The 23737-nt window shown below is 45.5% G+C and overlaps 1 protein-coding gene and 1 non-coding gene across 4 annotated transcripts in view; one reads left to right on the top strand and one right to left on the bottom strand.

Moving 5' to 3' along the window:
• Positions 1–23737, bottom strand: part of NRG2 (neuregulin 2) — a 175978-nt gene that overhangs the window by 55706 nt on the left and 96535 nt on the right. The window lies entirely within an intron of this gene.
• LOC150000696 (U6 spliceosomal RNA) lies at positions 11702–11810 on the top strand. The gene has a single exon (XR_016513888.1). It is a non-coding gene; the product is annotated as a U6 spliceosomal RNA (small nuclear RNA).

Here is a 23737-nt window from a genome sequence, read left to right as displayed (position 1 = left end):
TTAGAGTTGACTCTGTGCGAGGACCCAAATATTTTGAGGGTCAGGTAAGGACGGCCTGAACCAGAGAGTCAAGGCAGTGAAAACAGTAGTAAGAGTAGCCAACCTTATATTCTTGATATACAATTCTTCACAACACCATTATGAAGCAAGTCTACTATTATCTTCATTTGCAGGGAACAGAGAGGTGAAGTTATTTCTGTTTGTCCAAGTCAAACAACTAGGAAGTAGAGCAGGGTTAGGAACCTCTATGCACATGGGGACCCAGAGCCAGACTCAAGTACAGCTCCATGATGTTGCTGAAGATGTGGAAAAGGGATAGAGAGCAGAGAAAGGGCCTCTTCAAGGCCAATCTGGCCTTGGGATCAGCATAGTCCCTGCAGCTCTGTGACCCATGCTCAGTGCCTAGGTGACAGGCAGGTGGAGAGAGCCACATGGCACCATGAAACATGCTAGCAGCATTCCTGCTGCCCTGACCTCCCAGTGCCCGCAGCAAAGGCTTCTAGGGGGAAGGACAGCAGGCACTTGGGGCACCCCCCCTCCCCCAGCCCAGCCCAGGTTCCTGCCAGAAGCCTGAAAATGACCCTGGGAGCTGGGCCTATTGCCATGGGGACTCCTTTCTCTTACCACAGGTTGTGTAATGCCCTGTACAATCTCAGGTGGGTGAAGAGCCGAACCTGGCGACGGCCTAGAGACCACATCACCCAGAGGAGAAGCCTCTCTTCAACCCTGGTTTCACAATGGGACACTAATAGTAATATAACAAGTTAATTCAATTCCTTTACAGAGCAAAAACACAATGTTTAACTGGCTAACACACTTCTCTTTTCCTTTTTAACATTTCCCCCTCCACTTTGAGGTCATGCCATGGGCAAACTTTGAAGTTCAGGAAAGTTTAGACTTGTTTGAGTCCTGTGCAAAAATGCCTTTGAGTAAAAAGGGGGGAAAATCTACTCATACTACCCCTTCCCTCACCTGAGACTTTGGGGCTCCAAGAGGCTTGCCTGTAAAATTCTCCTGCAAAGAGGTCTTGGGGACCAAGCCCCTTTCTCTTGGACTCACTCCCTGGTGGAAATCCTCAAGGTGAGTTATTGGTGACCTCGGGGTAGGGCAAGCCTACAGCAGTTCCTTAGTACCACCTCAGCATCAGGAAAGGGCACCCGGAACCATCCTCCTTGGAGAAGATGAGGCTACCCTTACCCTCAGACATTTCCTTTAGAGCCTCCAAGTCACGAGGCTCCTCTACCTCACTCTCCACCCAGGGAGGCTTCCAGAGGAAGAAATAGATCAAGATGCCACTCCCTGCAGGACCAGAGAAATTCCCTGTCACCCTGGAGGATTTTACAAGGCCTAGGAAGCCCTCTTACCCCTGTGACTCTAGGATGCGGCAGGATTCTGGTGGGAGCCAGGCATGTCCTGAGGAGAGGAGCTTGTGGGGGGCCAATTCCCGCTCACCAGGCCCAGAGAGTGCCTCTCCCTGAAGCTGCACCCCAGCTGCACGTTTAGCATCCCTATAAGCCACTCCGGAGTTCTCTCTCTCACTGAAGTTCACTCATACCTCCACCTGCTTCAGATAGCCTGCAGAGAACTGGGCAGCCAGAAAGAAGGGGGCTGCACGGTGTGGACCAAAAGGACTTGGTTAGATGCTATAACACCTGGGCTTGAGCCCAGTTTTGTCCCTAAGATTAGGTTACTCTGAGCAGATCACTTTCCACACTAGGAACCCAAGCTACAAAATGGGCCCCCGATGGACCCCTCTGCTCATCGGGGTTGAGTGCATGCGTGAAGCAGACAGGCACAATTTTGAGAGGAATGGCCATATGCAGACAAGTAAACCCTGGCTACTCCTCTCAAAAGTCTGCCTACCTGCTCCATGCGTGCACTCAGCCCTGGTGTGTGAATTTCCCTGGGCCCTGAGGCTGCAGAGACTGACATTGACCAGCCCACCCCAGCCCCAAAGCAGTCCTCCATTCATTTCTGATCTTCCAGAATTGAGGACAGTGCTGTCATGCCATTTTGACCCCCCATCTCCTTTCCCTTTGCTCCCGTGGGACATAAGTCAGCAGTCTCGGAGTCTGAGCTGGGTCCTGATTATGGGGGCTGCCATGGTGGGCACCTCTGTCTCCACTCCCACCATTCGAAGGCTTCTCTTGCCTTAGCCCACCCAATCCCAAACCCAGAAGGGAATTCATGCTCCCTGCTCAGGAGTTTAGTCTCTTTCTTTCATTTCAGACCCCCATGGGAGCAAGAAGATAGTGGAAGGGAAGGGGCAGCCCATCCCAGGAGGAGCCCCAAGACAAGCTGGGGGAAACCAGGAGAGACAGCACTGGCCAAAGAGAGGGTGCGGAGCCTCCCCTGGCTCCAGGGGCCGGGAGAAGAAAGCAGAGGCAGCAATGGGAGAGCAAATGAGGGGAGAGGTGAGGCTACAGGCAGGCCCAGGCAGAGCTGGAGGCAGGATGGGGAGAGGAAGTGAGAAACTGGAGCAGCCCAGTGAGGAGGGAGGGGCAGTGGGAGTGTGAGATGACAAAGGAGGGAAAGAGAAGGGAGGTTGCAAGGAGGGAAGCCAGGAGCTGCTTTTGGGACTTGTGCTGGGTGCCCTCGGGCAAGTTGCTTTCCCTCTCTGGCCCACCTCCCCATCTGGAAAATGAGAGGCCCAACTAGATGATCTTGATAGGCCTAGCCCTCTGAAGAACCCAGCATCCCAAGCTCTACAGCAAGAGAGGAAAGGGCTGGAAGGAGTGAGTGGCCCCCGGTTCCACAGATGGGGGGACTAGGTGTAATGGGTCCACAGGCCTTCCTCCCAGCTCCATGTTCTCCCTCAGCCCTTTCCTTCCGTGGCCTCTTGGCCTGGCAGAAGCCCTGAGTTGTAGTCTGTGAGTCCCTGTGTTAGGCTGGGGGGAGGTAATCAAGGGCTGGCAGAAAGCCTGAGGCATGCATGTGTATCAGGTGAGTAAGCCTGGATGCCTGCCGTCAGCCTCTTCAAGGGCCTGGCCTTGGGGTAAATTGCCCCATCTGCATGGAGACAGCTAGGAGACTCCAGCACTTTATCTTATGTGACCCAGAGCCACAGTTCTCCCTGGGGTGAGAGTTGGAGCCTGTCTACCCTTCCCAGGGTTGGGGGTGATTCAGTCCTTCCACCTGCCTCCCTCTTTAAGCTAACTGCATAATTACACAGCAATAATGCTAACTGGCACTTATATACCAAGTCCTGTGTAAGTACATAATTTATTTATGTAATGGCATAATGACTTCTTTGCTGTGGGGACCACGCACAGGGCTTAGCTACTGTCTACACCACCCTAGGTACACGTGGATCAGGAACCCATGGAAGCCATGTCTCCCAGAAGTAGTTGTCCCCTGCCCTGAGGGTCCTGTCCTTGGGTAGCAGGGGTACTGAGGGACCAGCCTGCTACATGGAATTTAGTTATAACTCTCCATCCACTCTAGAAGGTCAGACTGGAGGTGCTAGGACCCTTTCCCAATCCCTTGAGGACCGAGGGGGCTCCTCTAGGAGGTTGCAGTCCCTTTCTAGGCAGAAGGAGACAACTCAAGCCAGGCTGGCAAATCTGGAGACTCCTGGTCACCACCCAAGGAAACAAGAGGCCTTGCCCAATATAGGCATTTATAAGCCTGGAGGCAAAAAATTCTCTCCTCTTTCTCAGCCCTGCCCAGCCTAGCCCTACCCAGCCCAGCCCTGCCACCCTAGCCTTGGCTGCTCCTGGGACTACAGCCCAGGTTCCCTGGCCCCGTCTGGCTGTGGGTTCTCCTGCCAGACTTAGGTCTCTTGGGACCTAATGGACGACATCGCAGATGCTAATTTCACAGTGGCTGTGGCAGGCTTCAAGGACTCTGAAGACCCAACTCTGCCTCTGTTTTCTTTCTCCTCACTACCCAAAATCACCCCTTTCCTTCTCCTCAGAACCCCATTTACAGGTTCTGAAAGTTCCAGCACTAACAACAAAGCAAGGATCACCAGAATATCAATGTCCTTAGATCCTGGAGCACCCTGGAGGTATAAATGCCATAATTCACCCAGAAGCAAGATATACAAATACCAAGTAGAAAAATTCCGAGATAGAGGTTAGGAAACTTCTCCTTTCAGCTTGGCCAGGTTTTTTTTTTTTTTTTTCCTTCTGTTTTTTTCTTTTTCCTTCTGGTGGTTTCTGGGGTATATTTTCCCTTTGGGTCTCAATGTCTATTTACCTGTGAACCAAGGGAAACCAAAAGCCTCTCCAAGGACCACTCTGGCAATAAAACTTGAGACATAAATAAAACTCAGAAGAGCTCAGAGTTTCCAAATATGTTCCCAGCTGTGGGGACTTCATCCCTTACCATTACCTGCTCCCCTGCAGCTGGCCCTCTAGCAGCCTCCCTTCCATCTCTGGAAGGTCCACCACTGGTTTCCGGAACCTCTACTCTTGCAAGCCAGCCTGTGGATGAATATGGGAATGCCCATGGGAACCAGCGTGCATGCACATGGCCTCAGGAGCTCTGAGCACCTGAACCAGACCGCTTTGCCCCAGAATTCCTTGCTGTTTTCCTAGGACTGCAGGCCATAGCATCAAATCAACCTTCCCCTCCCCCATCACGATAATGATGACAATGAGGAGGAGGAGGATGACAATGACGGTGACCTGAACAGCTGGCCCTCTTGGCCATATTCATTCCTAAATCTGTTTCCTACACCCTGCCCACTCACACCCATGCTTCTGGTAAATCTGACTCGTTCTCCCAGCTAGAGGATTCTGAAAGCTGTGGTCAGTGAGTGCCTACATTACCCACATTGTTCTGGGTTCTGACTGATGCCTAGCCAAGTGCTTCTTTTATGTAATTTTATACAGAGTCTATTCCCCTAAATCAGCTTGCAGCTCCAATACCACCAACCCACTCCTAGTCCCCGGGGCTCACCTAATGGCCAATGGATTCAGGAGCTCAGCTGCCTGAAGGGATCCCCATCAGAGCCTTTGGACCCTTTCCTCTGCCTGGCCTTGGCCTTCTCCTTACAGTCAGACATTGCTCACTCAGTACCTGCTCTGTGACAGGCACAGTGCTGGGCACTGCTGGATGCAAAGGCTCTGTCTAGAGGGAGGACAGCATTTTTGCTGATGGACAAAGATTACACATAACGCAGCTGCAGCACCTTATGGATAATTTCCTAAGAGAGAAACAGACTAAATATCCTGAACATTCCTTGGGGAGATAGATAGTTGGAGTGACCTGGGATGGCCAGTCAAGATGGGCTTCCTACGGGAGGAAGAGGAAGATTCCAATTAGCAGAAAGGGCTGGAGGTGAAATGTGAGCTGGGAGGGGATATGGAGGTCAGAGGAAGGTGCACTGACTTATAAGGGCAAGTCTGGGGCCTCAAGTCCCACATCTGTGCTCTCTGTCCATTTCACTGTCCCTACCACCTCAGAACCAGTGAGTCCACCCATTTGGAGTGGCCTGACAGCCACCTTGGGTGCAGACCTCAGCCTCACTTAGAGTTACCTTCTTGTAGCTGCTTTCCAGGGTTGCAGAGAGAATGACACCCCCCACCCCAATATGCACATATACACATGCACACCCACCCTAAAGACAAGGGCCAAATCCCCTAGAATTTCCCCTCCCTCTCCTTCATTCGCTCATACCAATATACATCTCGCAGCATCATCCCTCCTAGCATATCCCTCCCATACCTTACATAACTCTGTTTGGGATTATTTGTGCCCAGAGGTATGAGCTGCATTTCTGCATATTTAAGCTGTCCTTGATTCATTCCTGCCCGTTTCTTAGTTCTGTTTGCCCAGGTGCCCGCCCCACCCATAGGCTCTGAGGCCCCTGGGAACATGCCCACATTGGGTTCAGCTTGCCTCCTAGTTACTGGCTGCTCGACTCTAGGTCCAAAGGAGCAGACACAGAGCTACACAGCTGGGGGGAGGTGTGGCACTCAGGTGGGCCCTAGGCCACGGTAGGCCCTGGGGCTGCTTACACTGGAATCACAAAAATTCTGATACTTTCCTCTGATACTTTCCATTACTCTTCATTCTTTCCTGTGAGACTTGACCCGTGTATCTCCTCATTTTTTCCACCCATATGCCTATACCCCCAGTCTATGGCCCCAGGGTGCAGCTGCAATAATTCAAGGGGGAAGGGACAGTGGGAGAAAAGAAAAGATGCTAATTAATGGTTTGTTTTCTATTAGCTTCTTACAAATAGAATGGCTTAATGTAATTACTGAAATGGTTGCAAGGGGGCTCTTGTTGCACTGTAAAATAATTATCTGACAATCATTATTTTATTTTTAAGGGCTACTGCCAAATAAGAGTGTAATCTGCTCGTTGGCCTTCTCTCCTGCTGTGGAGACAAAGATGAGGTGATTTGGTGGACAATGGGGTGGGGAGCCCTCCTAATGGGGTCAACAGTTAAAGTGAGAATTCAGCACAGCAGTTCCCAGCTACTTTGAGGAGCTGGCGCCAGCAAAGCTGCTGAGGCTTGACCAACTTGGTGGTAACCAGGGCCCCCCAAGTCCTGCACACATCACAGTGGCATCTGACGCCAGCCCCCCCAAGTCCTGCACACATCACAGTGGTATCTGACGCAGATCGCTGATCCCTAGGTCCCAAGGAGGACATTGAACTTCTCAGAATCCACTGAGTTTTCTCCTGATGTGCCAGCACTACCACCTCCATACCCGCACGCTGCACACTGGGGGCCCTGTTGTGTGCTATCTCACTCAGTTATTATGTTCCTATCATGTGTCAGGCTGTGTTGTTTGAACAACATGTGTCCTCTCATAACTCTGAGTATTGTTATCTGATTTACAAGCAGCAGAATTACATAGTTTAAAAGTTAATGAAAAGACATGTGCTAAATTCTAGATGATCATCTAGTTAAAACGAAAGGCATTATGGTTAAAAATGAAAGGATCGTGGTAACATTTGTATTGCAAAACATGAGCTGGGAGTATATGAAATGCTTTCCTGGATTATGGGACAGCCTGGGCAAAGGCACACGAGTAGGAACCCACAAAGTGGGTTCAGGGAATGATGAACATTCCAGTTTGACCGACATAGAAGACTCATGTGGGGAGTCTGGGAAAAGAAGGTAGAAACCAGATGGCTTAGAGCTCTTGGAGCCCATGCCAAGGAAATGAGAAAATGTAGAAGGTTTCTGAGCAAGGAGGGGACCAGACGCAAGTTCTCTTGGAGGCTCATCTGGCAGCAATGTGGTGCAGGGCAGAAGAGAGCAGGAGTCTGGTTGCAGCAAGATTGATCAATGCAACGCCTTTTTTCTCAATGGGCTGTAGCCACCTGCTGCAGCCTCACTGGGGTGCTTGCTACAAAAGTGGGGTACTGATACCATCCAATACATTCTGGATTACTGTTTCTGGGATGGGGCCAGGCTTGGTATTGTAACTATTCTGATGCAGATGGTAGATGAAATGCATTTTGAGAAAACACCCTACAGAATCCAGCCTGGCATTTACAGCTTACTATAACCCTCCCCACCAATTTTTTCCCTTCAACTGTATTTTTAAAGTTGAGATATAATTCACATACCATACAACTGACCCATTTAAAGTGTACAATTCACTGTTTTTAGTATATTCAGAGTTATGCAACTATCATTATAATCAATTTTAGGACATTTCTATCACCTCCTAAAGAAACCTCATATTCTTTAGCTCCCTTTTTCCCCTTCCCCTTGTAGCTCTAGCAAGCACTATTCTCCTTTCTATCTCTATAGATTTGCCAGTTCTGGACATGTTATGTATATGGAACCATACATGTGGTCTTTTTCTTTCACTTAGCATAAGGTTCATCCATGTTACAGAATGTATATGTACTTCATTCTTTTCTATGCCTGAATAATATTCAATTGTATGGATATATCACTTATTACTTATATATTCATTAACTGATGAACATTTGGGTCATTTCTATTTTCTGGTTATTGTGAACAATGTTTTTCAATGAACATCTGTATACAAGTTTTTGTATGGATGTATGTTGTCATTTTTCTTGACTGTATATTTACCTGGGAGTGGGATTGCTGGGTCATATGGTAATTCTGTTTAACCTTTTGAGAAACTACTGAGTTTTTTCCAAAGGAGCTGTATCATTTTATCTCATTGTGTGTGTTTTTTAAAGTAGCTTTACTGAGATATAATTCACGTACCATACAATTTACCCATTTATACAATTAAATGGTTTTTGGAATATTACATGATTTCATTGTGGTTTTAATTTGCATTTCCCTGTTGAGCATCTTTTCTTGTACATATTGGCCATTTGTCTATCTTCTTTGGAGAAATGTCTATTCAGATTCTTTCCTCATTTTTAATTGGGTCATTTATCTATTCTAAAAATATCCTCACTCAAGGATATATTTATTGATTTCGGAGAGAGAGGAAGGGGGTGGGGGAGAGAGAGAGAAAGAGAGAGAGAGAGACATTGATATGAGAGAGAAACATCGACTGGCCACCTCCTGTATATACTCCAACTGGGGATTGAACCCACAACCTAGGTATGTGCCTTGACCAGGAATCGAACCCACAACCTTTTTGAGGTATGGGATGACATTCCAACCAACTGAGCCACCTAGCCAGGGTTGGGTCATTTATCTTTTTATTGAGTTATAAGAGTCCTTTATATGTTATAGATAGAAGTCCCTTATCAGATACATGATTTGCAAAATGTTTCTTCCAATCTGTGGACGGTTGTCTTTCACTTGCTTGATGGTGTTCTTTGAAGCACAAAGATTTTTAATTTTCATGAATGCCAATATATCTATTTGTTCTTTGGTTGGTGTACTTTTGGTGTCATATCATAGAAACCATTACCTAATCCAAGGTCAACAAGATTTATGCGCCTACCTTTTCTTCTAAGAGTTTTGTATTTTTAGCTCTTACATTTTTTGTCTTTGATCCAGGTTGAATTAATTTTTGTTTATAGTGTTAGGTAGCCATTTGCACGTAGATATTCAGTGGTCCCAGCACTATTGTTAATAAGACTATGATTGCATTTTTAATCAGTCCTTCTCAGTGATTCTTACGTGGACTGTAGTCTGAGAACCACTGAAATAGAGGATACAGAACTAGGCTAGGCAATGGGGGTCATATCAAGAATTGAGATAAAAGGACAAATGGGAGTTATAGAGATGAAGGAAATGGTAACACAAGGTAATAAAGCTGTTGTAGTGACCCACACAAATCTAAAGATGATAGTCCTGTGATTGCACTATTTCTTCATGTACCTTTTTACAGCTTAAAACCTGTCTCCATATACCTTGTTTCATTCAGTCATCTTAGTGAGGCAGAGAGGGCATTACTATCTCCATATAACAGATGAGGAAAGCGAGGGTCCAAGATGTGGATTGTAAGCCATCCAGACAGGACAGGCCCCAAGATTCTGAACATCAGTGACTAGGTCACTGATGGAAGTTGGGAAAACAGGGGGAAGAGTGGCTTGGGCTGTTTCTGCAAGTTGGATTTGGGTTGCCAGCCAAATGCGTTTAGCAGACATCAGAAAATGCACTGGTAGAGTCAGCTCAAGAGATCTGGTTGAAGATAGGATTTGAGGAGTCACTGTTGAAGGGCATCATTAAAGTCATCAGGAAAAGCATGCAGCCAGAAAAGCATTGCAGAGGAAAAAAGAGAAGGGCTGAAGCAGAGACTCATGAGAATAGGCCCATATTTAGAGTCCAGGAAAAAAATCTGAAGATGAGACCATGAGGAATTAAAGGAGTAAATGGGGGAAAAGGTAGGAGAAGAATTTTCCTAGCCAGGAGGGTGAAATGTCCAAAAGGCAGAGGTATGTGAGTGAAGCGGGCAGGGAAGGAATATCGCAGGTCACTGCTCTGAAGAGCTGGCTGTTGGACCACCCTTTATTGTTTGATGGGACTGTGTTTCTTGAAGGAAATGCTTCTTAATTTCTTTTAAAAAGCAAATAATCACTCTCTAATATTTTTTTCCCTCTCTCTCAAAGAGAATTTTCATAAAAAGTTTTGCTTGAAGCTAGCTATGCCTGCCTGTGGAAAGGAGGACAACATGCTTCTGAAATGCTTACCCTCCAAGGGCAGAGGAGCCAGGCCAGGTTTCTTCAGAGTATAGATTAAGTAGGTAGTTCATTGAGGTTGAGCTTACATTCAAAATTGGGGAAATGATAGGTATGGGGTCACTAACTCTACCCTCTCCATGACCCTCTAGCCCAGTGGTTCTCAGCCTTCCTAATGCCGCGATCCTTTAATAGAGTTCCTCATGTTGTGGTGACCCCCAACCATAAAATTATTTTCATTGCTACTTCATAACTGTAATTTTGCTACTGTTATGAATCGTAATGTAAATATCTGATACGCAGGATGTATTTTCATTGTTACAAATTGAACATAATTAAAACGTAGTGATTAATCACAAAAACAATATGTAATTGTATATGTGTTTTCTGGTGGTCTTAGGCGACCCCTGTGAAAGGGTCGTTCGACTCCCAAAGGGGTCGTGACCCACAGGTTGAGAACCACTGCTCTAGACCCTTTATGGCCTGTGTTACTAAGAGCAAGAAGCACTTGCCAGGAACCTGACCCTTATGTTTGGCTTGTGTGCATTAGCTCCTGGAGAAGATGATCTTCAAGATTCCCTGAGAGATGCAATGTTAGAGCGATCAAGCATCTGGAGACTCTCTTGTTTCACATCTTAGCCTGTATGGGTTTAGTTTATATCAAGGTAGAAGTGGGGGGTGAATTATATGGCTAAATGCCTGGCTTTGGGATAATTTAGTTCTACTGAGCAGGGCTCTCTGAGCATCTGGTATATGCAAGCTAAGCGCTGTGGGGGAGAGAGTGATGTTGAAAATAATCCTGGTCTTGAGGAGCTCACAACTGACATCCTAACAGACAAGAGATGTGGTCTCTTGCACATACTTGCATGAAAAATTGAATCAAAATACACAATACAATGATCTAAAAGAGAAGCAGAGAGTGTGCACCATGGAATACTAGGTAACCACGTCAATGACAAATACAGCGACGTACTACAAAGATTGCAAATAAAATGTAGCCATTGAACAAGGCAGAGACCACACCAGGGACAGCTGTGCAAAGTTCTCCACCAAAACCACAGGGACTGTGGGCAGTAAAGGTTTACCTGTTTGGCATTCCATAAGTTTTCTTCTTGTAAACTTGTGTAGGTGCCCTGATGGGTGTGGCTCAGTGCGTTGGTCTTGCAAACTAAAAGGTTGCTGGTTTGATTCCTGGTCAAGGCACATGCCTAAATTGCAGGCCAGTCTCTGGTAGAGGCGCATGTGAGAGGCAATTGATCGATGCTTCTCTCACATATCAATGTTTCTCTCTCTCTCTTTCTTCCCCTCTTCCCCCCTCTCCAAAAATAAACAATATCTTTAAAAAAAATTAAAAATATTAAAATAAATTTGTGTAGGTTCATAATAAAAATAAGTGGTCTAGAAAACAAGTGCTATAAAACTGTGCAGGATAGAGGAGTCATGGAAGAATGAGACTACAAATGGTGGATGTTCAAGGATAGGTAAAACTCATCCACACCAAAGGGGCTGGGGAACATCCCAGAAAATAGACTATAACAAGACATAATGAGGAATCCAGCTTAGCTTGGAAAAGTAGATGTGGATCCTGATAGGAAGGCTTATCTGACAACCTAATGTATCTGGATTCTCATAGTAATCAAGACAATGTGGTGTTAAGAATGAATAGACAGTGCTCACTTCGGCAGCACACATACTAAAATACTGGAACGATACAGAGAAGATTAGTATGACCCCTGCACAAGGATGACATGTAAATTTGTGAAGTGTTCCATATTTTTAGGGGAACCAACAGTATGGGAAAACATACTTGCCAATGGTACCTCAGACAAGGGTTTGATCTCCAAAATATATAAAGAACTTATATGACTCAACACCAGGAAGACAGACAATACAATTAAAAAATGGGCAAAGGACCTGAACAAACACTTCTCCAAAGAGAACATGCAGAGGGTCCATAGGCATATGAAAAAATGCTCAACATCACTAGCCATCAGAGAGATGCAAATAAAAATCACAATGAGATACTACCTCACACTGTCAGAATGGCCTTCACTAACAAATCAACAAACAAGTGCTGGTGAGGATGTGGAGAAACGGGAACCCTACTGCACTGTTGGTGGGAATGCAGACTGGTGCAGCCAATATGGAACGCAGTATGGAATTTCCTCAAAAAACTAAAAATTAAAGTGCTTTTTGATCCAGCAATATCATTGCTAGGATTATACCCTAAGAATCCTGAAACACCAATTCAAAAGAACCTATGCACCCCTATGTTCATAGCAGCACTATTTACAATAGCCAAATGCTGGAAACAACCTAAGTGCCCGTCTATAGATGAGTGGATCAAAAAACTGTGGTACATTTACACAATGGAATACTATGTAGCAGAAAGAAAGAAGGAACTCCTACCATTTGCGACAACATGGATAGAACTAGAGAGAATTATGCTTAGCGAAATAAGCCAGGCAACAAAAGACATATACCATATGACATCACCTAATACAGGAAACTAATGAACAACACAAACAAATGAGCAAAATTGAACCAGAGGCATGTAAACAAGGAGCAGGCTGACAGTGACCAGTGGGGAGGGGAAGAAGGGGGTAAAGAAGGGGAAGAGTCTAGTCAAGGAACTAGTGTGGATGACCCATGGACACGAACAATGGGGTGGGGATTGACTGTGGGAGAAGGAGTGGGCAGGGTGGTGGGGAGCAATGAAAGAAAAAGTAGGACAACTAATAGAAAAACAATGAAAAAAAAAAGAATGAATAGACAAATAGATCAATGGAACAGGACCTACAGGACCTACATAAGTATAATCAACTGATCTTTGACAAAGGAACAAAGGCAATACAATGAAGCAAAGACAGTTTTTCAACAAATGGTGTTAGAACACCTGAAGATCCATGTGAAAAAAAATCAGTATAGGCATAGACTTTACACCTTTCACAATGATCTCAAAGTGGATAACAGATTGAAATGTAAAATGCAAAACCATAAAACTGGAAGATAATACAGGCGAAAATCTACATGACTTTAAGTTTGGTGATGACCTTCTAGATACACCACCAAAGGCACAATCCATGCAATAAATAATTGATCAGCTGTACTTCATTAAAATTAAAAACTTCTAAATGTTCTTATCACAAAAAGAAATGATAAGATGACTAGAGGTGCTAGCTAATGCTATAGTGGAAATCATATTGCAATGTATAAATGTACCACATCAACACCTTGAACATCTTAAACTTACATAATATTATATGTCAATTATATATCACAAATAAATAAAATAAAAAGCCCAAAACTTCTGCTCTGTTAAAGACAATGTCAAGGAAATGAGAATACAAGTCACAGACTGGGAGAAAATATTTGCAAAAGAAACATCTGATAAAGTACTGTTATCCAACATATGTAAAACAACTCTTAACACTCAACAATAAGAAAAGGAATGACCTGATTTAAAATGGGCGAAAGACCTAAACAGACACCTGACCAAAGAATATACACAAATGGCAACTAAGCATAAAATTGTTCAACATCATATGTCATTAGGAAATTGCAAATTGAAACAGTGATATGTCACTACACATCTGTTAGAATGGCCAAAATCCAGAACACTGACAGCACCAAATGCTGATAAAGATGTGGAGCAACAGGAACTCTCGTTCACTGCAGGTGAGAATGTAAAATGGTGCAGCCACTTTGGAAGACAGTTTAGTGCTTTCTTACAAAACTAAATACACTCTTACCATACGATCCAGCAGTTGTGCTCCTTGGTATTTACCCAAATGAACTGAAAACTTATGTCCACACAAGAACCTGCACAGGGATGTGTATAGCAGCTTTACTCGTATTTGTCAAAACCTGAACATAACCAAGAGTCCTTTAGTAAGTGAAAGGATAAACTGTGGTATATCCAGACAACGAAGTAGTGCTAAAAAGAAATGAGCTATCAAGCCATGAAAAGACATTGAAGAAACTTAAATGATATTACTAAGTAAAAGAAGCCAATCTGAAAAGGCTCCATACTGTATGATTCCAACTATATAACATTCCGGAAAAGGCAAAACTGTGGAGGCAAGTAAAAAGATCAGTGGTTGCCAAGGGAGTGGAATCAATAGGCAGAACTCAGAGGATTTTTAGGACAATGAAACTATTTAGTATGATACTGTAATGGCAGACACACGTTATTATACATTTGTCAAAACCCAGAGAATGTACAACACTTAAGAGTGAACCCTGATGTAAACTATGGATTTTGGGTGATAATGGAGTGTCAATGGAGTTTTCTCAACTATAACAAATTACAATTGTGGGAAGGCATGCTGATAGTGGGGAGGTGATGCATTTGTGGATAGGAGTATATGGGAAATCTCTGTACTTTCTACTCATTTTTTTAAAAAAAATTCAGAGACAGAGAGATAGAAACATCAATCAGTTGCCTCCTGTATGTGCCCTGACTGGGGACAGAACTCACAACCTAGGTATGCGCTCTGACTGGGAATCAAACCCACGACCTTTCAGTGCATGGGATGATGCTCCAACCAACTGAGCCACAATAGCCAGGGCTCTGCTCAATTTTGTTGTAAACTTAAAACTTATCTAAAAATAAAGTTTATTAAGTAATGAAAAAGCAAATGGCAATTATGAAACAGCACTGTTCCACATAATCTCTCATTAAAAGGTATCTTGTGTTCTCTAGGGGTCTCCTAGGCATGTCTGTGGTAGACAGCCCTGAATTAGGACAGAGCATGATGAACACAAGGCAGAAGTGAGCTACCAGGACTTGCTAAGAAACCCTAGTTCATGTTCTGCTCAGACACTAATTAGCTCTGTGGCTTCAGATAGGTCTCATACTCTTCCTCTGTCTTTCTCTTCCCCAGTTTCTTCCTCTCACATCCTGTGACTATGCCAAAGAACTTGGGAGCTTTGGCTCTTTGGTACCTTAATTGGAGAGAAGGCCCTTGGAGGTCAGTCTCAAAGGAATCAAAGCCAGAGCCCCAGTTGTAATTCATAAGACTTGACAAACAAGAAACCAGCAGGATCCCTAGGGCTGATGAGATCCATTTGGCCTGCTGGGGACTGCCATGCTTGGGACCTCTAAACTCCCTGAAGGGAGCAGCATCTCAGATATGAGCTCTCCCCAAACAAGTGAATCCCAGGATCCTGTGACCAGGTGACGTGGTGCTGCAACAGCAACCCCGTTGGTCATTTCCCCCTTGTGCTGGCTGTCAACAGGGTTAGCTGGAAAGACCGGCTCTGACGGCTCTAGAGAGCGTGCACTGTACTAAGGACTCCTAACTCCAAGTGGAAGCAGAGAAGAGAAGATAGTGAGCAGAATACAGAAGACAGTCCAGGCCTGCCCAGGATCACTGGAATGGATGAGTGAGGCTCCGTCTCACCTTCTGCTGCCACCTCCCATATCCCTGCAGACTGGCACTGAAGAGATCTTTGAGGGGCCCATGATCTTGGATAGAAGAAGTGCCCTGGCTGTCTGGGCTCATGGGTCTCTGGTGGATTTCCGCCTTTTCTGATCAGAACTGAACTCTCTTCAGTAGAACACCCTGGTGCTAAATTAATTAGTTTTTGACAAGAATAAGTCTTTTTGGTTTGCGAGGCAATATCAAAAGCACAGAATTTCTGGTAAACGAGAAAAAAGAGAAAAAGCCTGAATATTTTTCTCAAGGGCGATGAATTATGCCTTCCTGGTTGTGTCCTACAGACAGAATTACTCAACTGGCTTGTTCTATTTTAATTAACCCAGCTAATAACTTCCCTGCTGGATTCCCTTGTTCATAACTTCTGGGTTTCACATAATAATGTGTTTGTTTCTTCCTTTGTGTTCTAATGAAATGATAATAACCTTCCCTGGCATTCATTTCACCCTTAATATCCGGAGGTTTCATTAATACAAATCCTCTTTCCATCTGCTCTTGCTCCCTTTTAAAGGAAACATTTGTGTTCTTTTTCCTTCTCTTTTTTGGGGAGGCTCAGCTAATCTGTTCTTTCCTCTAGGAAGAATCTCTCAGTAAGGCGTCCTTGGGCTGACGGAGCTTGGCATAGGTTCTATTGGCCACCTATCTTTCCAAGGCCTCGCTGATGTCTCTGTTGCTGCTTCTGGGATGAAGATCATTGCTCACTTAGAGCCCATCCTTCCAAGGAAGGCAAGGGCACTAAGTTGCTAACACCTCAAGGTACAAGAGTGAAATGACATTGGTGTGGGGATTGTGAGCTGCCCCAGGGCCTGTCCAAGTCTTGGGACAGTAGTGTATATTAAGACCAGAGGCATACCATAGGGATGGTACTGGAAGGCAGGAACAAGAGGACAGCCTGAGGTCAAGGAAGATGTGAGGCTAACCAAGGTATTGGGATGAAATAGGAACATACCATCTGTCAGTTCATCAATAACTTCCACTGTCTGGCTGTCTTTTTCATGGTTTTCTTGGTCAGGAGCTAAATCCTGGGTATAAGCTAGTGCCAAAATTTCCATGGAATAAAGTCTGGGTTCAAAATGATGCCTCACTGGAACATTGACTGGGTAACCGACCCCTTGCACCACACTTTCTTGTATGTGGTCTTTTATTGCTGGTGAGGGGAGCCTGACTCTTCCCTGAAGAGTTTCTGTACTGGTGGGAGACTGAGACAATACAGCCCAAAACACCAGCAATCCCAGATCCCAAGGGCTGGTGCCCATTGCATGTACCTACACTGATGGTCTCAGAGGGGGAACTTTCCTCGTAGCCAAGTGGCGAGAAAAGGCTTCCACTCTTCCCTGGTGCCTATTTACCTTATTTGCCACTACCATCTAGGCTAGGGGTCTCTCCAGGACTCCTATGCTGTAGCTAATCTAGCCCCTGCACCTGGAGTTGGGGGATGCTGGGAGTAGAGCCATTCAGGCCCCTTGACCTACTGGTTAAGGGGAAAAGCACAGGCTCTAGCCAAACGAAGTTAAAGGAAGAACCGTGCCTGCAGCAAACCTTTGAGGTCTGTTAGAGGACTTCTGAAGGGACTGAAGGCTTGAGGGAAGATGGCAGGGGTCAATTACAGTCTGTCTTCTCTCACCTGCCTGGCCAGCACAGCCTGGCAGGCCTCACCACTCTACCCACTCCACAGGGTCTCCCAAGCAGTCATCCACAGCTGCAGGGTGACTGCTTCTGCCAGCTGGCAGGGCCCACTCCAGCGGCCTAGGGCACCTTTACCTTGTTTCCTTCCACCTCACATGCATCCCTGCCCCCTGCACCCAGCAGGCGCAGCAGACATGGCCCCTGTAGCTTCTGAGTCATCCCATTGCCCCTAATACGGTGGCAGGATGTGGGAAGAGCCGGGGCCTGTCTCTGACCCAAAAAGGGGGCAGGAGAGCCTTTACCACCACAGCAGAGTTACTTCTTCAGGACCCCAAGAAAATGAGCCACATGCACTGGCTGCTCTGCTACGATCAGCATGCACGCATGTGTGCTTCTTGGCTCCTTGCACTTAACAGGTACCTTGGCATGGGGTGTCAGCCAGGACAGATGACACCACACAGGCAGCCGGGGAGTAAGCACCGGTATGCGCAGGCCCTCTGCAGGGAGCAGTGCACACAGCACAGGCACGGCCATGCTCAGTCACATATCATTGTGCAAGTCTGACTCTCCACGGCTTCCCGGACTCCAGGCTGGCTGCAGTGGGGGATGCTGCTGTGCTTACGGCCTCAGGAGCCTGGCCCCTGGCCTCATGGTTTGTCCAGAGGTGTGCGCTGCCAAGGAGGATACCGCTGGGCAGAAAAACAGCCTAGCTGTGCTGTTCTGCTTCCTTACTCATGAGGCTAGAAGAGGTCAGCCTCCAGCTTCCAGGCTCAGGCAAGTCTGCCTCTAGCCCACAGGGAATATGTGAATGCTCAGTAAAGCCCTCCAGGAATGGAACCCAAACTTCCTCTCCTTTGGTAGGTCTCATCTCACTCCTTACAAATGCCCTTCCATTCCAAAGTGGATGCAATGGATCCCGTCTATGAGGTGTACCCCCTGAGCTCACCTTCCAAGCACATGCCATCCAGACCTTTGCCAGGCAGTTGGACAGGGCACTCTCTGCGTCAATGGAAGGGAGAAAAACTGCCTGCTCTCAAGGAGATGGAGCTCAGGCCTTATGCCAGCCACCGCACTACTAGGACCTCACTCTTGGGATGTCCCTACTGCACCCTAACTTAGTTTCTTCCGCAGAGTCAAGATTCTCATCCAGCCCTGTTCTAAGAGGCCAAGCAGAACCTAATAAAAGGATGTGGTACCTGGCAAGGGTCACAGCTGCCTCCCCAGGAGACCGTACTGGGAGAGCGCGCTCGTGGGAGTAGCAGCCTCTCCTCCTCCCCCCTTCCCACTGCGGTTATTCTTGGCTCACTCTGGGACCAGATGCCTCACCCCTGCCCTATTACCCCATCCTATTTGGAACCTTTACTGCAGTGAGTTCCAAGCAGCCACTCTCCCCCTCCCTCCTCTCACCCTACCTTTAATCTCCATCCTATACCTGAAGCTCTCCTGTTCCTGCTTAGAGGCTGTGGGGTTGCTCCTCAAAGAATACATTAGACAGGAAAATGAAAATTACAACAAAGAAATCTGGCAAAGAGTACAGGACAAGTTTTGAATCCTCTCTGGCACCACTTTCCTCTTATCTGATTTCTGAAGAAAACCATCCCTACATTTACTTCACTGGCCTTGAATGGGCTGTCTACCAGCTCACAGCTTTGTCCGCTCTTTCTCTGGGAGGCCAAGATGCAAACTTTACAGAGATGGGGGCTATGTCCCCACTCTGCCCCTTGCCCTAGGAAAAGCCTCTTTTGTCTTAGAAAATAGAACCATCTTAGTCCACACACTATCACCCCACAGCATGCTCTGCAGTCCTTCACTGTTGGCCAAAGGCAAGGGATAAAAGGAGCTCCCTCGCCATCAGTCAGCATCCCACAGCCAATACTCACACAACAGGTGCAGCCATTATGACGAAGCAGGAAAGACAACAAGGTGAGCATGAATGGCCAGGCCCGGAGTCCCATCACCGAGGCAAGCTATAGAACTTGCTCAGTGCATAGCACCAAAGCCAGCCATCCCGACAGCCTTCCCAGGATCTGCACTTTTCTGCAGTGATGAACACTGTGGGCCACCTCCTTCCAGAAAGTTTCCCCTCCACTGTCCTCTTCTCCCAGGGCCATTCTCTTGGTTCTCCTAGCTTTCTCTCCTTCACTGACAGATTATACTTTTTCTCTCTCACTCTGTACATGTAAGTGCTTCTCAGGACTCTGTCCTAAACTCATTCATCTATCACTTATTTCCTCCTTTCATAAACACAGGAGTCTTGCTCTGGGCCAGGTACTAGGCTGGGCATTGGCCATTTACTTCTCACCTCCCACTCAAGGGCTTCCACAATTTCTGCAGCAATAACTACCACTTCTGTGTCTCCAATGCAGGCCTTTCCTGCTGACTAACCCTATGTTCTTAACTCCAGATGGACACGTGAGCATGGAAGACGGAGCTCAGACACCACAAAAGGCACTGAGCATCAGCTCCCTGAGCCTGCTCATTCTGGTTCCTGACTCTCTGACTTCTATTACCTGTCTCAGCATTTTCTTGGCCACTGGAGCTGAAAATCAGAAGTTGTCTCTGACTGACAGCTTGGCATCATATCCAGTCACCAGCTGTGCCTGGTTAATTCTGCCAACATGGTGTTTCTCTAATGCATCTGCTTCTTTCTTCCTCTCTACTCATTCTCATCACTAACACCGTCATCTAGCCTTCAAGAGTTTCCCCAACCTCCCCCTTTCATCCTGGTTCTCTCTCTAGTCCACCTCCACCAAAGTCCCACACAAAGTTGCTGGATTAATCTTTCCAAAAAGGCTTTTGTCTTGTCACTTCTCTGCTCAAAAGCCTTTTTGAAGTTTCAATCAGCTCTCAAGTAGTGCCCAAATCCTGTGACCAGGCACTCAAGGTTTCCATATTGTGTCTTTTCTAATTTTTCTGGCCACATGTTCCTAAACACACCCTCCTTTTTCCCAACATTGCTTATTCTCATCCCCAGACACCTACCCATCCCTCAAGGACACAATCAGATGTAGCCTCCCTTAAGCACAACACGCTTCTACTACAGTGATTCCTTTGGCCTCATTGCCCTGACTAGACCATACTCTTAATTTAGAGGGGTCTTTTCTCCTTCCTCACTGTACTCCTAGCACCTAACACAGTGGGTGTTCGTAGTGCTTGTCAGATGAATGAAGATAAAATTTCTGCACCCTGAGGAAGGCAAGAGGTTAAGTAAGAGTGGGTATGGGCTGTGAGTTCCTCAGAAGGAAGTATGAAGAGTGGTCACTGTTGTACAGAGATGTCTGCCAAGCAGAGAAGACCTACTTCCATTTGAAGAACAAGGAAATGGTACTCCTCAGGAGGCTACTTGTAGGTTTTTCTCTAAAAGTTTCAACCATAGGATTGCTTCTCCCCTTTGTCAAAAGATTGGATACCATGACTTCTCAAGGACCCCTCTAATACTCAGGCTCTTTCCTCCAGGGGGGGTTGGCACCTCACAAGTCCCTCATATGTCAACCCTCCCATCAGCTGCTGGGTCACTCTGTCAGTGAGAAGAGTCACCTCCATGTTCTAGTCAATTCTTGACTTTACCATCGGGACAAAGGAAGAAAATCACCACATGGGCCATTCAGTGTTCATTTGTTTGAATACATGATGGCATTTTTCTTTTTTCTTTTTTAAGAGAGAGAGGGGAAGGAAGGGAGAAAGAGAGGGAGAAAAACATCTATTGGTTGCCTCCTCACAGGCGCCCTGCTGGGGACCAAACCCACAACCCAGGCATGTACCCTGACCAGGAATCAAACCAGTGATCTTCCACTTTGAGGGACAATGCCCAACCAATTAAGCCACACTGGTCAGGGCCATGATGGCACTTCTTAACCCAAGACACCCCCTTCAGCTTCAGAGAGGGCTTCTGTACTGACATGTTAACAAACGTAGGACAAACCAGGATTAGAGCACTTTCCCACAGCAGCCTCTCTTTTCCCTAAATTTTTCCACTCTAAGTCAGGACTTGACTTATTCCCTCTTAGACTTAAGCAGAAAACCAGCATAAAGCACAACTGGCCTCTTTCTTCTACACATTTGCTGTTTTGTGCTTTCCCTGGTGGGGGGAGGGGGGTTAGTGGGTTAAAAAAGAGGGTTTCTGTTGCAGTTTACTGATGCTGGAGTAAACCAAGGGTTTGGCTGAGCAGCAAAGAGGCAATCATGTATATAAGGCACTGAAAGTAAGATGTTTCCTAAAGAACTCCTGCAAAGAGAGGGTGTGTGTTTTATCCGTTTTAGCGGCGTGGAGGGTATATTTGAAAAATGATTCAACAAAGAGAACCAAACTCCTCCAGATCTCAGAGACAGAAAAGGAGCAGAGTTCAGTTCAAACTTGAGATAGGTTCCTTTTGGTTTGTGTCCTCTCCTGGCGGGAGGTCTGCTTTCCATCTCTACAGAACACACTTCTGCTTCTGATGATTAAGGGTGTGCCTCACTGTCTACTGCTGGCCCTGCTCAGGGCCTCACTCGGCAAAAATGGCTGGGAAAAACCCACCAGGGGACAACAAAGGCCCTGTGGACTACCAAGTAGGGGTCCAGGGGGTGGCAGCCCATAGGTAAATCCTGATAGAAAGGGTAGCCTCAGCTAATGCAGACAGAGAGGCCAAAGATGTTTGCAGAGAACGCTGGGCCATCAGATACCATCCGGAGAGTCAAATTTATCTGGCGCTGTTCCACCTGGTGACAGTCAGACTGATGACCAAGAGGTTACAAGTCCAGCTAGAGTAAAAGCCAAGGGCACATGGGCATTGAGTCAGATGGAACCCAAGTTTGAATTGCTACCCTAGTCATTCGTTCTCACTAGCTGGTAAATTTTGAGTCACTCTCTAACCTTGCTGATCCTCAGTTTTCTCCTATGTAAAACAAGGGAAATGACACCTGCCTTAAAAGGTTGCTCTGAAGATGAGATGAAATGATAGTATAGTGACCAAGACAAGACCTGTCACAGAAAAGGAACTCAATTTGCTAATATTTTAGAAAAATATATCCCAGTCTTGAAGGAGCCTATAATCTAGTTAGGCATACAAATCACATGAACATTAGCAAACAAACAGGATATGATCAAGCACTAGATTGTGGGGTGCAACTCTAAATGTAGCAGTTCAGAGGTAACAAGGTATTTGACGGTCACAGTCATCTGGGAAGTCATCTGCAGAAGGTGGGATGAGAGTAAGTCCTTGAGAGCAGAGTGTGAAGAGGAGAAGTAGACCTTCTTCCAATTTCTAGGCCACAGAGGAAATGCTGGGGCCAAGTTTAAAGAGTGAAGCCCAAAGGGCCAAGTATAGCCAAGTCGATTTTGAAGAACAGGTAGAGGTCAAGTAGGCGTGTAGGCCTCATTCCAGGTGCTGGGAGTACAATGATGAACAGTGAGTCTAGTGGGTGAAGCAAGCCATGTAAAAGGTGCTATAACAGCTTACATACATTGCTGGTAGGATGTAAACTGGTATAACCTACATGGAAGAAAATTTGGTAACATCTGTCAAAGTTTTTAATGCATATATCCTTTGATCAAGAAATTTTCACTTACAGAACTAATGATGCTCATTGATAATTTCATAGTAAAAGATTGGAAATAACTACCTATTAAACTAAATTCCAATAATCTTAATTAACATTCATGGAACATTCCACTGAACAACAACAGAACATATTCATTTCAAGTGTCCACAGAACATTTACCAAACTAGATCATATTCTGGGCCATAATATAAATCTCAATAACTTGTAAAAGATTCAAACATACAAAGTAAGTTTCTAATCACAGCAGAATTAAATTGGAAATCAATAACAAAAAGATATATGAGACTGAGCGTCTGCCTGCGAACCAAGTGTTGGTGGTTTGATTCCCAGTCAGAGCACATGACTAGGTTGCAAATCAGGTCCCCAATTGGGGGAGCAAGTGAGAGGCAATCACACAGTGATGTTTCTCTCCCTCTTTCTCCTTTCCCCCCTCTCTAAAAATAAAATAAATAAACAAACAAATAAAAAATATATATATATGAAAAATCTCCCAATACTTAAAAACAATAAATTTTAAGTAATCCATGAGTCAAAGAAGAAATCTGTATGGGAATTTGGAAAATATTTTTAATCAAATAAAAATAAAAATGAGACATATCAAAATCTGTGGGATGCAGCTTAAGCAGTACTTAGAGGGAAATTTATGGAATTAAAACCTTATGTGAGAAAAGAAGGACGGTCTCAGTCAGGGACCTAAACTTCCACTGTAAGAAACTGAAAAAAGTAGAGTAAGTTAAACCAAAAGTAAACAGAAAAAAAGGAAATAATAAAGATAAGCACAGAAATCAATGAAAAAGAGAACACAAGTAATAGAGAAGATCAATGCAAATAAAAGCTGGTTCTTTGAAAGATGAATAAAATTGACCAGACCAGTCAGGGAGAAAAAGGACAGAAGACACAAATTAGCAATATTAGCAATGAGAGAGGGGACAACACAACAGACCGTACAGACACTAAAAGGATAACAGGGAATATCATGAGCAATGGTATGCAAATAACTTAGATGAAATAAAAAATTTCCTTGAAAGGAAGAAACTACCAAAACTCACTCAAGAAGTGGATAACCTTAATAGCCCTATATCTTTTAAAACAATAGA

The sequence above is a fragment of the Furipterus horrens genome, unplaced genomic scaffold (genome assembly GCF_987537825.1).
Source record: "Furipterus horrens unplaced genomic scaffold, mFurHor1.1.pri manual_scaffold_10, whole genome shotgun sequence".
NCBI classification, from domain to species: domain Eukaryota; kingdom Metazoa; phylum Chordata; class Mammalia; order Chiroptera; family Furipteridae; genus Furipterus; species Furipterus horrens.
This window is presented reverse-complemented; position numbering and strand designations above follow the sequence as displayed.